We start from the raw sequence: 17,090 nt of genomic DNA, 5'->3' as shown, positions 1-17,090 counted from the left end.
GTTTGTGGAAGACAAGGGTGAAGCAGGGCTCAAAATGAAATGATAGTGGAGAAGTGTTGCTTGGCACATTGATCGCGTTTTAGTCTCCTAAAGGTTGCCTTGACAAATGACTTGTCAGTGCAGTGTATTTTTAGAACATCAGGAATACAGAGACAGTGTGTGTGATTTTATGGTTCAGATAGGTCCTCTTGCCTTCCCTCCCCTGCTCTCCCCCTAATATGTGGAGGGCAGACCGGGTCCTATTACACTACATCCTTAGCTCATGCAGAGCCTCAGGTGTATGTAATTGGGAAGAATTTCTTCTTTCATGTTCCTTACACGTATGTATGCTGATGCTGTGCTGCCATTATTCACTTGTCTTTTGTGACTGTCTGTAAGATAACATCATCTCTGCTCATATGAGATGTGAAGGGGTGATTACGTAGTGAAATGGGCATTTACTACATGCAGTATATTCTTGAGATTCTTCCCACCACCATCTGTGTGAGCAGGGTACTCAGAAACACTCCCACTCCACAGGTTTAAAAATGGAATCATGGAATCATGGGATCACAGAACTCTGGGGCTGTAGATGTAGATGATTATGCTGGAGACTCGGAGGTTTGATGTGTGCAGGGGAAGCTTCAAGAGCAGAGCTCAGTGTCACCCGGTCTCCTCACAGGTCCCTCCCAGCCGCCGTCTGTGACATTTACCTATTGAAAGACTTTGGTAATAACTGGGTGCCCTCGAAATATGGTGGGGCTAGAGGGAGGTGCAGAATACCTCATATGACTTTAAGAAACATGTTGGCTTCTTACCCACTCCCTTAGTCTGTGACACAGTGGGATCGAACCCCATCAGTCATTAGCAGATTTTCTAGCTAGAATGTCTTCAGATGTAACTCTTTCCTCCTTGTATTTTTTTTTTTAAAGCTGTAGCTTTAGGAAGAAACATGTGTTTTCACTGTCCTGTTAATGTGACCTGCCTGGGGATGTATTGGTTTCTATTGGAAGTGTTAGGAGACCTCCTGTGGTATGATGACTACTGTTTCCTGCTGAGATAGACCTGGATGGCTTATTATATTGTTAAGTAGCTAAGTGTATGTGGGCAGGTATGTGATTCTTAACATGGCTCTGATTAGCTTCTATTAAGAGTGCTAAGAAGCATGTTTAGGTTTTGTTTTAATATGGATTGTGCCCACAGTATCAGACCATCATCATCTACCAACAATCCCGATGATAATTTAAGCATTGTAATATTAGTCTATTTACCCAGAATTACGGTTGTGTACTGTAATGTAGGAATCTAGCATACATGCGAAATGGAAGGACGCTCTAACTATCTTCTCTGTTTGTCACACAGTACAGGTTCTTCTGTTTGATTTGATTCTATGCAAGAGAAAGCCAAGCATTTTTGGAGGGAGGGGGTGTATTGCAAACATAGCAAGGAGAGAACAGCATAAAAGACCCCTGGTAGAATTGTAGGCAGTAGGCCATCACATGGTACTTTGGAGATTATAGTCAAATTTGTTTAAATTATATTTTTTGAGGCATAGGAAGTTCTGGAGGGTGCATTCACCCACTCTCTCACAAGAGATATTTTTATAGCATTATGTAGTCTTTTAAAATTGAGCACCAGAAGTAGCTAACAGAAAATCATTAGAATGGGAAATTAGATAGATTAAACTTAATCTTTCACTAACCATTTTTGTTCCCTAAATGAGGTAAACTGAATAACACTATAGGCTTATACCCTAAATGTACTGAACCAAACTATATTATAGACGTGTATAAATACATATCAACATGAATTCCTGTCCACAGTGTACATGTTTTACTCTGGGGGTTAATAATCAGAATTTTCATTCACCTTACTTTTTTAGCACTTAAAATCAAATCAGTGCTTCTTCCTGCTAATCATGTAAATAACACATTTTCATCATCTGACTCTTCATCCAAAATGCAAGCTATCTAATCTAATGATTAGAAGAGATACCATCACCATTCCCTGAAAAAAAAGCCAGTAAGGTACCATTAACTTGGGGTATGCTCCTGGGACTTAATTTTGTGACTTTTGTGTCTCTGGAACTCTGGCGTTTTCTAGAATAGGTGCAGTCATTGTGGTCCCTTGTCAAGGAGCTGGAGCTATGTAACATGTTTTGTATCCCTTGTAAGCTTTAGAAGAACATGTACGCGTTTTTGGAGAATGCATGTGTTATTTAAATGTCTTAGTGAAGTCTGACTTTGATGTGGCTCTTTATCCGCTAAGGGCCTGCTGGTGGAAGGGTGCCCGTGAGCTCCTGGCCGTGAGGGGGCGGCGCAGCTGCTCGCTCTGCTTCTGACCCAGGGGGCATTTCGGGCCGGTGTCTAAAGACAGGCACTCCTGAGTCAGGCGTGCGCCATGGAAGAAGATGCCGATCAAGCCTGGGTTCTGCCACACGTTTCCACATCCCCCTGGAAATATAAGTTATTTCAATACTGCGCAGCTTTCAACTTGAGTAAGCCAGCTATCGGTTTAAAACATAAACCTGTAAAAGCTCATGTTGACAATACCGCTTTCTCCTTCCCTGTCTCTTGCCAACTACACTATGCATTATAGATGAGGGGGTCTCAACGGGACGCTTTTCTATTGTGGTTGTAGGTCAGTGTGACGCGCGTGGTTGACTCCTGAGGCATTTTTTGAGAAATAGTATGAGGCTAGAGATTAAACCAAGAGTTCTTTGGTTGGTTATCATCTGGATTCAAGCGAACTGTTTCAAGCTATTCAATAGTACAGCAAAGAAATCAACTTCTCCAACAGTGAGATTGCAGAGCAGAACCCCTGGCACTTTGGGTGATGCCGACTGAAAACGGGGGCCTTTTGCTCTGTGCTGTGGCAGCATCCCTGTGGCGGGCCGGGGTTTTGCTCACTAGTCAGCAGTGTGCACCTAGACAAGTCACTTCTCCTCCCTGACACTCACCCATAAAGAGCAGGGGTTGATGAAATGATACCCTAGTTCTGAGCAAAGTTAATTTTAGAAACCTCGTGGGGATTGGTGATGGTTATTCCTCTGTATGAGGAACCTAAAGACTGAGCTAGATTCAGGGAAGGTGAGTTTACATATATTTTGAATAAACCTCTTCCTGTGCTTGGAGTTAACCATAAACACATGAAAGGCAAGTGGAAGGGCCTAATTCATCGCTTTGCAAAACTCGCTGCCGTGGTGTGAAAGACACCGTCAACTCTGTGCTCTCCCTTCTGTGGAGGCTTTGCTGTAGTATTGTTCGGTAAATGTTAATCATTTCTCTCTCTGGGAACCAAATCTATACATGAAGGAACCCGGAAGAAATCATTACCGTGCCCCTTTGCGACCTGAAGTTTTTCTTGAGAGGTTTGTGGATTGTTGTCATTCTTGACCAGATCTCTTTTTATTTTTTAATTTCTTCTCTTTTTTTTTTTTTTTTTACAACTTTATTGGAGTATAATTGCTTTACAATGGTGTGTTAATTTCTGCTTTATAACAAAGTGAATCCAGTTATACATATACATCTGTTCCCATATCCCTTCCCTCTTGTGTCTCCCTCCCTCCCATCCTCCCTATCCCACCCCTCCAGGCGGCCATAAAGCACCGAGCTGATCTCCCTGTGCTATGCGGCTGCTTCCCACTAGATCTCTTTTTGTTCTTTAAACTAAGGCTTAGAGCCTGGGAAGGAGATTCTGGTTCAGTGGGTCATTTATGTCTGCCTATTCAAAAAATGTATTTCTCATATAATATGAAGAAAATCCTTAGTCATAATTTGGAAAATTTCCTGCAAATGTCTTCTTGTATTTTTTTATTCTTAAATTGAAGTAGAACATCTTTTAACCTTGTAGATTCATCCTTCAGTTGGATCCTTTCAGAAGGACAGTAGATCTAAACTGTTAGAGCCAGAATATGAAGAACATCTCCCATTACTAGTTATGACCCTGGCACATGAGAGGGTCTGAGAGGAGGTATCTTTCACAAAGTAAATCTGGTTGTGCAAAGATAAAAACAGTTTTATCTCCAGACTCTCTTTTTCTTATATCGACTCTACTGTCTTCACGCTGGAATCCCTTCTTGTGATCCAAGAAGTTATGCTTTTCCCTCAGGTGTGATTCTGACAAGCTACTACATTTTGATATTTTAATGTGGTCTTTACCCAGAGGAGGCCTTAAGGTACCTGGCCCTTCTGGAAGGTAATGCTGCAGCCTACGTAATATCAAGTTGTTTAACCCTTTTCAGACCCAAATAGAGGCTTTCACCGCCGTTAGCTTTGTTTTAACTTCTACAGCGCGCACGGTGATGCGGGTTTCGTTGGTAGGTTTGTGGTTTTGGATTTGCCTCCAACCCCCAACTCCCCCTCCCCTCACTGCACGTTCTTTCTGAATTGTTCAGATCCTGCCAGTACTGGCATGTAAATTAGTACCGTTTTTTAAAGGATGATTATTTAGGTTATTCAGCAAACTATGCTCATGATGGGGTGACACTTGTTGACCCTTGAATGTAATTAAAAGCAGACCTTCACTATCCTCCTATTTACCCATTTTCATTTGCTTAGGGTGCCCGTGGTTTTGTACTTGGTTTGAGTGTCGTTAGAATAATCCCAGTGTCACACTGCATCCCACTCTGCTGCACTCGTGCCTTTCTATTTGAACACGTTCTTCCAGGGATGGTGTACTAGGCAGGTGTTTCAGAGCTTCCAGGCAGTATTTGAACATTGTAAAGAAGATGCTGGTCTGTGTCTTCATTCCTGGCAAGCTATTATATTAGGCTTGTCAGAATCAAGGGAAGGGAAGAAGAGAAAGCTGTGAAATAGTGTTAAGATGGGAGTTACGGGAGGAAAAAAAAACTTGCATTTTTAAGATAGTCTTTGTTGAAGATGCAAGGAGGTTAGTAGCATGGCGATAACCTGAAGTCAACCATCAGGAGCCCTCGTGTGGGAACCTGCATGGCGACCAGATGTCCTGCGTTTCCCAGGACGACGCCTTCCTTTATTGAAACCTGTTGTTAGATTATGCTTGGTTGCCTGGTTTAGATTTCAGGGGTTGCATTCCACTTAAGGACTAACGGGAAAATTCTGGAGAATGTTTTTTATTTACTCATGCATAGTGATACAGAAACCATGAGCAGCCGGGCAAAGTAGCTCCTCCTCAGTAATTTATTATGGGGTTTCTCTTCTATCTTTGGCTTTTAATTAAGATTTTTGAGCATTATCTTATCTTCCAAGCAGTACACTCTTCGAAAAGATCTGGTCTACCACGTTCTGATGGTACAACATTTTGGTTTACACACAGATCATCTGATTTCAGTGGGATTTGTTTTTCTACGTAGATTACTCAGAATGCTTCATGTCAGAATTTTTAGGAAAGTACTGGGTGAGGCCCTCTTCCTAGCCTGGCTCATCCCCTGACATGACAGGGGTTGCAGCCTGCAGTGAAGTGTTGGGACGTGAGGTACCCAGGGAAGCTGGAGACCTCAGTATACTTGTAATCGCTCTATTCAGATCTGGCAGGCCAAGTTTCTGTTTGACTCCAGTAAATCAGGCGAGAGTATGCAGCTCTCCCAGGCCCAATCGCTGGTCTCCTCCTTGCACCCAGGTGCGGTTTAGTGGCGTCAGCCTCAGGTCCACAGCTGAGAAGCTGACGGGGGTCTGGAGGGGCTGACAGCAGGCAGGGGAGCCCCTCCAGACCCTGCACCCGCAGTAGCCATGACAAGGGCATCACTTCCTACTGAGCTTTTTATTAGAGCTGTCTCCTGAGACTTTGCAGCATAAGTAAATCAGAAGGTTTGAGGTCTAGTTAACTAGCTAGACCTAATAGACAGACAAGGAAAGCGCTTTGAGCATAGAAGGTCTTTCCTGTCACTTAGAGGCACTGATAAAGTACCAGCTTTGTTCTGATTTATGACAATTCTCTTCCTCAGAACACTTTTTGAAAAGCAGTTAAAATAGAAAGGCTCTCCAGAATGCTTTTATTATGATTGGCCAGTGTTTTGAGGGGGTTTTTGTATGCCTCATCAACCCCCTGCTGTGAACTCTGAGATCATGATTAAATGGTATTTATACGCTGCAAAAACATAACTCTTAAAATTAAAATTTAAGATAACAAATGTGCTTTTATCCCTATGCCTACATAACCCCACTAAAATGACAGTAGAACTCATAGACCTTCAAGGACACAGAGAACGAGACAGATTCCCTCAAGATGTCAACAAAATTCAAAAGATGGAAAGACTTGTTAACCGCAGAGAGAGCTGAAACTCAGGTTCCTGCAGACCTGGAAGCCCATAGAACACAGGAAAGGCGTAGGAATCAGTCACTGGCTACCTCTGAGGGCAGTGAGTCAAAACAGAACAATCCCTTAAGTCCTTTAAAATTGGTAACTGGACCCTCTAGACGCCTTGCCCTGCTTTGCAGAGCCTAGTGACCATATCCCCCATCTTCTGCAGCTCCTCTCAGAGACTTTGGACTTAGGAAATCAGGCTCAGTTGAGGCCAGCAGTGGGATTCCCACATTGAAAATAGGTGGGTTAAGTGAAAAGTGCACACATTTCACAATGGGCAGTCTCTTCCTTCTCTCCTCTCCCATCTTACTTGAAGTTACTGGAAGAAGAGAAGGCATGGTGTCCAGTACACAGAAATCTAATAGCAGAGAGTCAGAGGGGAACCCCAGGATGATAGTAAAGGGGAAGCCCCAGAACAGCAGCTCTGCAGGAGATAGAAACCGACCAGTTTGTTTGTTTATTATTTTGGTTGTTTTGGGTCTTAGTTGCGGCGTGCGGGCTCTTTGTTGACAGCGCGCAGGCTTCTCTAGTTGCAACGTGCGGGCTCCAGAGCGCACAGGTCAGTAGTTGTGGTGTGCAGGAGAAACTGACCAGTTCAGATTGGAGTGGGAGAATAGAGGATTCCAAGGATGCTTCCAGCAGTGTCACTGAGAGAATACGTCAAGTGTTGGACCATATGGAGAGGAGATTCCCCGTGTGGTGATGGATTAGAGATAGGCTCTTAGAAAATGAAGTCAACAACAACAAAATGAGGTCATGGTTAACACTGGGAAAAACAAAAAGTTCACAAAGAAGCAACTGTGGCCTCCTGCACACATAGCTCAGCAGTGAATTCCATCTGCCTAGTCATAACAAGGTAGGCCCTGAAAATTGATGCACCTCTAAATTGTGATTGTGATATAATTTTAGTGGGAGGATCGGGAGTGGAGGGGGGAGTAAGAGCATACTGTGTGTGTGTGTGTGTGTGAGAGAGAGAGAGAGATGGAGAGAGAGAGAGATGGAGAGAGAGGGGGAGAGAGAAGGGGAGAGAGAGAGGGAGAGAGATACGTGCTCTTTTCCAGAGCTCCACAGTTGAAAGTCAGTAGTTCATACTGAAAATAGAAAAAAAAAAAAGGAGTTGAAAGAGGTTAGCTCTGGATAACAAAAATCTGAAGTAAATAAATCAAAGGATTGTTATTCACTACATGCCTTTTAGTAATTTTGATTATGAAAATGATAAATGTATTCCTTTGATAAAAGTTTAAAAATGAACAACAAGGAAAATGGACAACATATATAAGTACACATGAGACTGGAATAATTTCCATTGACTAGAATGGTTTGTGTATCTTAACTTTGTGTTTAGCAAATACCAAATAATAGGGACTTCTGTTTTAAAAATTTCAGCTTTTCTCAGACACCGTATTCTAGCAGCTATAGGACTAGACCGTGTTCTGCTGCTGGTTGCTGTCAAAGTTTTCAGTCTATAGTGAAAATGTTAGTGAAGGTATGGTCCTTTCTTGGGAAACGGTGCTTTGTCCTGAGGTTGTCCTTGTTAATTATTTTGATGGAATGATGGCAGTAGAAGGTAGTGTTTTGTTTTAATTTATTTCCTCACTTGACAAAATGGAAATCTGGCAGTTCTAGGTGGGTTCCCAAACCTCTTTTCAAAATTTTCCTATTTGTGAAATCGCAAAGCCTGGTAACCACTGGATTAGATTATTTAATTTGGCTGTATTGATTGTTTTGGATGAAATCTGTTTCCATTTGGTTTGTCTTCATTACTTTGTCTAATGCATGGAAATGACAGAGAACAAATGCCATGCCTGATGTTCTCTGTAAATGTCAGAGTCCCCCAGGAATCATTTTTATAAGCCATTTATAAAAAGAACTCTGCATGTTACTCAGCAAGCAGTTTTTAAACTGTGTACATTAACTTTATCATCATGTGCATAATCATTAAATATAATTGATCATTTTCTCAGGTGTTTAAAAACTTACTGCATGTAATTTACAAGGTCATTTGGAATTTATGTTTTCTTTATGTACTAAAATTATGAAGCTTCCTTTATTATGGTATGTGCCTGCCACTTCCCAACAAGCAAGGCTTACAACAAGAGGGTCTAATAACAGATATGGCAAGTACAATCCAGAATCTTCTTTGAAAATATTGGTTATTGTTATATTTTTCAAAAGTATGGCCCAGCTATCCAAATCCAGACAAGTTTTTGATAGATAAATCAGAGGATTCGTGTATAAGAATTAAAAGCAAAAACAGGAGATGGCTATGAAGGCAATGAATTTGAAAATCATGATGCTTATGCAGGTCAGAGAATAGTTACATACGCTGAAGAATACTTTGGAAGTTAACCTTAACTCTTATGGAAGAAGGTGGTGATTTACTATGACTATCATTACATTAACTTTTTCCAAGTTATCAGGCTCTAACGATTGCTACATTAAATCACATCTACATAATGTTTTTGGACATTAGTTTTTAATGCCCACATTTGTTTGAAGATGCAGATCTTTTCAGAATATATGTTGTAATCTTTCCATTGGTACTTCAGTGAATTCCTCTTCTACCTGAGCTACATATCCTCTTCCCAGGAGGGTTTTGACTCAGTCACAGCAAGTCCATCTTGGGAAGGACAAGAGATGTAAAGCAGTGAATAAAAACCTGGGCTCTGGAGGCAGATGGTCCTATGCGTGAGTTCCAGTTTTGCCACTGGAACTCTGTCACCGGGGAGAGTTGCCAGATTTAGCAAATAAAAATACAAAACACCCAGTTAAACTTGAATTTCAGGTAAGTAATAAATAATGTTTAGTATAAGTATGCCTCATGCAAAGTTTGGGGGGTAATACCTATGCTTGAAAAAAGTTAGCCATTGTTTATCTGAAGTTCACATTTAACTGGCCTCCTGCACTTGATCTGGTACCCTACAACCTGCAGCAAGTAACAATCTGCCTACTCTATAGCTTTGAGATCAGTGAGATGGAATAAGTCATACTTATTTCATAGGTTGTAGAGAGTTAAATGAAATAGTAGATATAAGTGCTCAGCATGTAGCAGCTCAATAAATGTCACCTGTATGGATCACCCAGCCTGGCATGTCCTAAAGTGGGACTGTAGCTGCAAACAGTTTTAGCCGTCCAGGTTGGAGTTCTCTTGGGAGAATAGTATACTAGTCTGAGTGGTCAGAGACGTGTACTCTTATTGTTGTAGGTGTTAGAGGGAGAATTATATAACAGATTCAAGCTCCTCTGCCCTGAAGTGAAGACAGGAAGTGAAAGCCTAGATTTTTCAAGGGAAAAAAAGTCAAGGAAAAAAAGTGAAGGAAAAAATTTAAAAGGCTTTGGAATCAAACTGCCTGTGATTCCTTTTTGAGATCTCCCACCTAATAACACTCTCTTTACCCTCTCTGCACCCCCATTTTCCTCATCTGTAAAATGGGAATAATACCCATGAGTGGTGGTGAAGAGTGAACAGTGTCATACATGTACAGGTCCGGGCACTTGTTAACTACTCAGTAAATGTTAGTTGTTGGCATATTTGTCTATAACGCCAAACTGCCAATTTGATTCAAAATAAGTGATTCTCCCCAGGCCCAGCATGCTTGGCATAGGGAATGGAATGGATGGATTCTGGATGTTTACTTCAAGTGTCCTGTAAAGTCTTGAGTAGGACAAGCATGGGCTGTATGTAACATTAGTACCTTTCATTCACGTGTTGCTTTACAAAGTACAGATGTTTTCATATTGACAGTTTGATTTCATCCTCACGATTCTATGAGGTAGATTGTTGTTATCTTATCTTTACCGATGAAGGAACCAAAGGCTAGTGTTAGTGGCCTAAAGTCACACAGCTGATGGAAGGGGCAGGTTTGATACAAGTGAACTGATTTCTAGTCCACTGTTCTTTGTTCTGTGCTCTGGCCTCCCTGATGGGAGTCATGGCGTCATGGTGTCAGGGTCATCATCACCGAGGCCCTTGTCTTCTCAACACCTGTTTCTTTAAAACATGCCGTGGTCAAGACAATGTATGAGGTATGGTGGGGACTAAGGAGAGGCGGAGTCTTGATCACATGTGTGAGGAGTTTACAATAAAGTATCTAGAGTTTTAGTTGAAGAAGTAGAGCGTTTATGGTGCGGTAAACATTCAAATAGTCCAGAAGGTTATCCATGGAAAATTCCCTCTCCCACTCCATTCCCCCAGTTGCCTTCTACAAAGGAAATCTCAGCAGTGGTTTCTTCTGTATCCTTTCAGAGATGTAGTGAGAGCAAACATAGATACATTTTGTCCACAAGGTGGGAACATACTAAACAGACTGTTTTGCACCTTACTTTTCCCCTTTAACCGCATATTCTAATATAGCTACCCCAGTTTTAGCTTAAATGACTTTAAATACTAATGGAGAGCAATCTGTCTCTGGTGCCACTGTTGAAACTGTCTTACCTAATTTTTTATCTGTGCTTGAGGTGTGTGAAAATGGGCCATTCTTCTCCCACAATTTAGGAAAATGGTCTGATACATCCCCAGTCTGCACTGCTGCCCACCCCCCAAGCCCGGTAACACCACCCCTCACCAGACACCGCCAGTCTCACTGCAGCTTCCCGTGCTCTCTTCCAATCTTTTCTCTACTTGGTGGCCAGGGCGACCTTTAAGTACATGAATTAGAGCAGGTCACTCTACTGCTAAATCCTCCAGTGGTTGCCCAACACACGCGGAAGTAACCCTTGTTTTCTGGTCAAAAACCCTGTGTGACGTGTTTACCTCTTTGTCCTTGTCAGGAGCCACGTCTCAGGCCGCTGTGCTCTAGCCATGTTGGCCTTGTTTGTTTCTCAGACCCACCAGGCTCAGTTATGCCAAGAGCTCTTTCCCTTTATCTTCCTATGACTGTCACTTCCACGCTAAATTTCCTTGCAGAGAGGCTTTTTCAACCATCCAGTCTAAAGCTACTTTTTGAGTTATTGTTACCTTATTTTAATTACCTTATAATAATTATTTGGGAGCCTACCAGAAAATGACAGAATAATCTTTATTTGTTTTCTTATTCTTTTACGGTCTTTCTACCCCCACTAAATCTAAGTTCTATGCCTGTGTTGTTCACCACTGGGCTTTCAATGCCTGTATGAGTACCTGACAACCTGCCCACCTGACAGGTAGTAGAGACTCAGTTGACTGAATGTATGAATGAATGAGTGAATAGTTTTAAGAGATTTATTTATACAATATTGTTACAGTTGTTACAACTGTTATGTTATACTATACTGTTCATGTCACAAACGTGAACTAGTCTTCTAATAGTTATAAAAAAATACTATTCTGTATAAATACTTATACTGTATACAATACTATTATAGAAAAAAATGCAATCTTATCATTGTTTAGTAGTTATAAAAAATACTTTCCCCTGACCTCTCAGCATATGTTAGGATAAAATATTTGTTGTGGTTACTGTATGCTAGAGCAATACAGTGAGTCAAGCAGGCATGCCACATAGGCAGTTGGAGCATGCAGGTAGGTGACAGAGATGCATGACAGGTTAAAGGAGAATGGAATGACTGACCGTCAGCACAGGTATGCTGTTTTCTCAGGTAAGAACTCAGGATCGTGGATATCTTTCCTTGTGAAAACATTACTTTTAAATAAACTAAATAACAAGTCCTGAGCTGATATAACAGAAAGTCCTGAGCTGATATAACAGAAAGTAAAAGGCGAAGAAATGGAAGAATCTGAATAGCATTGTTTGTTTTTAAATTTGTAAACTAGCATCTAGTAAGTTTTTAACAACAAAGCACTTACTGAAGTTGTAAAATCTATTGCTCAATCTATGTTAACTTAAAACATTTTATATATACTGTATATATACTATTTTATAGTATGTTATATATGTCAGTATTGCATCAGGATTAGGGCAGACTTTACAAGCACAGACTTTGGCTTCAGACAGACCTGTCTTTAGATCCCCAGCTCTGCGCTATGACCTTTGGCAGATTACTTAACCTTTATGAGCATTAGGTATGTCATTTCTAAAGCAGGGATAATGATACCTCATTCATACAGTTGCTGTGAGGACTCAGTGAGGTTAAATAGAAATAACTCTCTTAGCACGATGCCTCACGTAGTGTGGCCTCATAGATGGCTATATTATTATCTATCATCAGTGGAATATCAGCCATTGAGAAATGGCTAGAGCATCCTCACAGAGTTAGAGAAATCTCATCAAGTGAAACATCCAATATTCAGAAGTGTTAAGTCTCTACATCATAAACCAGGAAGTTTTGCTGTATCTGTTCTCTATTTGGGATTCTCATTGTTCTTTCCCAACAGTTTTCTGATAACTTCATTCTAATCAGAATTTCAACCCTGATGTCCTGTTGGATAACAGATGTGTTTAGTTTGGCTCACAGTGGGGGTTTTTTTGTTTGTTTTTGTTGCTCTTTTTGTTGCCACACTTGAAAATTTGTGAGCCTTGAGTAATTTGTACTTCTAGCTACTTCTGAAAAATAATAAGAGCTAGCTGTAGTGAATCCACATTCCCACCTGGTTGAAATCAGGCTATAGCTGAGTGTCACCCACCCCTCTAGATCGGGCATTCTCTAATTCCCAAGAGTATCTCCCTGGCTACTGTACTCAGCTATGTTACCTGCTTGCTGATGAGTCTTAGTCAGTTTTTTGATATTGAACCAGCATTTAGACTTGATATTCAAATCAACTCATTAGGATATGTTTACAGGTTTTTTTTTAAGTTGAGGTATAATTGACATATAACATTATGTTAGTTTCAGCATGCAACATAATGATTTGATCTTTGTATACATTGTGAAATGATCACCCCATAAGTCTAGTTAACACCCATCACCTTACATAGTTACAAAAACTTTTTTTCTTGTGATGTGGACTTTTAAGATCTCTGTTAACAACTTTCAAATATGCAGCACAGTATTGTTAACTATAGTCACCATGCTGCACATTACATCCCCATGACTTATTTATCTTATGATTGGAAGGTTGTACCTTTTAACCCCCTTTGCTCATTTCTCCCACTCCCCCATCCCTACCCCACCCCTCTGGCAACCCCACCAATCTTTTCTCTATATGAGCTTGGGGTTTTTGTGTGTTTTTTGTTTTAGATTCCACATATATGAGATCACATGGTATTTATCTTTTCCTTCTGACCTATTTCACTTCGCCTAACACTCAGAAGCTTCATCCATCTTATTGCAAATGGCGAGATTTCATTTTTTATGGGTGAATAATTTTCCTTTGTGTGTGTGTGTATGTGTGTATATGTGTGCGTGTGTGTATGTGTGTGTGTGCGTGTATGTGTGTGGAGAGAGAGAGAGAGAGAGAGAGAGGAAGCAGTTTATCCATTCATGGACACGTACATTGTTTCCATATCTTGGATATTATAAATAAAATAATGCTGCAGTGCACGTAGGAGTCCATATGTCTTTTCAGTATATGTTAAAATTAGCGTTTTTATTTCCTTCAGTAAATACCCAGAAGTGGGACTGCAGGATCATATGGCAGTTCTAGTTTTAATTTCTGTGAGAAACTCCATACTGTTCTCCACAGTGGCTGCACCAATTTACATTCCCACCAACAGTGCACAGGGGGTCCCTTTTGTCCACATCCTGGCCAACACTTGGTATTTCTTGTCTTTTCGATAACAGCCATTCTGACAGGTGTGAGGTGATGTCTCATTGTGGTTTTGATTTGCATTTCCTTGATGATTAGTGATGTTGAGTATATTTTCATTTGCCTGTTGGCCATCTTTGAAAAAAATGTCTCTTCAGATCCCTTGCCCATATTTTAATTGAGTTGTTTGTTTGTTTTTTGTGATCAAGTTGAGTTCTTTGTATATTTTGGATATTAACCCCTTATCAGACATATTGTTTGCAAATACTTTCTCTCATTCAGTTTATTGCTTTTTCATTCTGTTGATGATTTCCTTTTCTGTGCAGAAGCTTTTTAGTTTGAGCAGTCTCACTTATTTATTTTTGCTTTTGTTGCCTTTGCTTTTTGTGTCAAATCCAAAAACTCATCACCAAGACCAATGTCAAGGAGTTTACTGCCTATGCTTTCTTCTAGGAGTTTTATGGTTTCAGGTCTTACATTCAACTCTTTAATCCATTTTGAGTTAAATTTTGTATATGGTGTAAGATAGTGGTCCAGTTCCATTCTTTTGCATGTGGCTGATCAGTTTTCCTAACACGATTTATTGAAGAGACTGTCCTTTCCCCGTTGTATAGTCAGGGCTCCTTTGTCATAAATCAATTGACCATATATGTGTGGACTTATTTCTGGCTCTCTCTTCTGTTCCATTGATCTGCATGTCTGTTTTTATGTCACTACCATACTGTTTTGATTACTATAGTTTTGTAATGTATTTTGAAATCAGGGAGTGTAATGCCTCTAGCTTTTTTTGTCCTTTCTCAAAATTGCTTTTGCTACCCGGGGTCTTTTGTGCCTCCACACAAATTTTAGGATTGTTTTCTTCTATTTCTGTGAAAAAAATGCCACTGGAATTTTGATAGGGAGTGCATTGAATCTGTAGATTGCTTTGGGTAATATAGGACATTTTAATGATATTAATTCTTCCAATCCATGAACACAGAATATCTTTCCATTTATTTGGTCATCTTCAATGTTTTTCATCAGTGTCTTATAATTTTCAGTGTGTAGGTTTTTCACTTCCTTTATTAAATTTATTCCTAGGTATTTTATTCTTGTTGATGAAATTATAAATGGAATTGTTTTCTTCATTTCTCTTTCTGATAGTTCATTATTAGTGTATAGAAATCAACAGATTTCTGTATATTGATTTCATATCCTGCAACTTAATTGAATTTTTAAGTTAGTTTTACAAGTTTTTTTTGTGGAGTCTTTAAGTTTTTCTATACATAATATCATGTCATCTCCAAATAGTGACAATTTTACTTCTTCTTTTTCAATTTGAATGCCTTTTATTTCCCTCTCTTGCCTAATTGCTCTGGCCAGGACTTCCAATACTGTGTTGAATAAAAGCAGTGAGAATGGGCATCCTTGTCTTGTTCCTGACCTTAGAGCAAAAGCTTTCAGTTTTTTAATGTAAATTGATGCAGGCATTTTGGGTGTTAGCTGTGGGCTTGTCATATATGGCTTTTATTGTGTTGAGGGATATGTTTACAGTATTAACAAGGAGAAAAAAATTCTTTCTACTTAAGTTTTTGCTCAAAAAGGAGCTTAGTACAAATATCAAATCATTATGTTGTGCACCTGAACCTAATATAATGTTATATGTCAATTATGCCTCAATTTAGAAAAAGGAACTTAGTGGCTATTTTGTATTTAAATACATTTACATTTTGAATAATGTTATTTGAACCAGCATAGTTAAGAAAGTTTCCTTAAGACACAGCAGCCAGTCAAATGGAAGGTAATCATAAGGTGTAGAAAAGGCACTTTAGGAGGAATATGCTCTGTAGAAATACTCCTGACACCTTATTGACCAATTCTACCCTCAGAATGAATGAAATGAAAGAATGTGTGTGTGTGTGTGTGTGTGTGTGTGTGTGTATATATATATATATATATATATATATATGTAATAGTTTGTAGTACTGTGTCAGCATAAATGGTAATAAAGGGAACATTTTTGTTCCCTTTAAGGTTTGGTTGAGTGCACCTCCAGAGCTGCTCACCAAATCTTTACATAGGTGTGTGCATTTAGTATTATCTTTGGCTGCATCTTCCCCCCTTTGGTGATAAGGAAGGGTGGTTCCTATTTTAGCTCACAAAGATATATTTGACAGTAGGCAATCAGGCGAGCCCCACTTGCTGTTCCTCCCCCTTAGGGAGTCAGTCTTCCTCCATCTTTCCCTTTTTCATTTTTTTCATATGCAATTTAAAAATTAATTTTATTTCCTAATTTATAGAGTCATACCTGGGATTTGGGAGCAGATAGTGATGCTACTAATCAGTAACTATGGGGAAAAATAAGTGAGGGACACAGGAAAAGGGAGTAGGGACTAGGGAAAGAACTAGTTTGAGAGTTTGACCAGGTGATCTCTGAGATCCTTTTGAAGTGGAATCATAGAGTGGTAGATCTGGAAGGGGGTCAAAAAAGGTAACCTTATGCAACCCTCTCATAGCACATAGTTAGAAAATGAAGACCAGGTACATGAAATTATTTGTCTTGAAAGGGCAAGTTCGTGATTGTCGAACCCCCTCCTCCCCTCAAATTCTTAGATCCTGAGACTGGATCTGTTCTCTCTTCTATTAAATATTTCTCTAAAAATTACTTGTAATATGATGTCACATATTAGATACTATGTGTGAAAGTGTCTTGCACATTGATGGCAGGAAGTAAAAAGTTGATTCTGCTAGCTAATTCTCCATTAGGTCAAGTTCAGTCAGGATTAGCAGTACATTTTGTTATCCTTACATAAGAGGCCCCTGAAGGCAGAGTGGGTTCTTCTACACCTAGCATAATGCCACTGTGACCTATAGATGTACTCACAAGTGTTTGTTATGTGATGAATCATGCATATTAATTGTACTTCAGATTCCCTTTCAGTAAGGTGAGTGCTTTTATGTCACTGTCGTGGTATCTGTTATGGTTTGGCGTTGGCTCATCTCTGCAGTAGAGTCAGACTTAATGGTTAGATGTTTCTGCCATTGCTGGCTGGGTTTGTAAGTGCGCCACAACATGTGGTAAGTTAACGCTCCAGGACATAGATTTTGACTCTGTTTACATGGTGACTGGATCCAAAAAATAGATCTGACTATAGATGTGAGAAAAAGCTAAACTCAGAATAAGTTATTTATATTGAGCATGCTTTTGTCACCCTGAATGAGAGCT

The 17,090-nt window shown here is 39.9% G+C and overlaps 1 protein-coding gene across 8 annotated transcripts in view; it reads left to right on the top strand.

The window, feature by feature from the left end:
- The window catches only part of PSD3 (pleckstrin and Sec7 domain containing 3), a gene marked incomplete at both ends in the record, with an annotated part of 563,129 nt that overhangs the window by 388,887 nt on the left and 157,152 nt on the right, over positions 1 to 17,090 (top strand). The window lies entirely within an intron of this gene.

The sequence above is a fragment of the Hyperoodon ampullatus genome, assembly GCF_949752795.1.
Source record: "Hyperoodon ampullatus genome assembly, chromosome: 20".
Taxonomy (NCBI): domain Eukaryota; kingdom Metazoa; phylum Chordata; class Mammalia; order Artiodactyla; family Ziphiidae; genus Hyperoodon; species Hyperoodon ampullatus.
The sequence above is the reverse complement of the archived record's forward strand: the minus strand, read 5'-3'. Positions and strand labels throughout refer to the sequence as shown.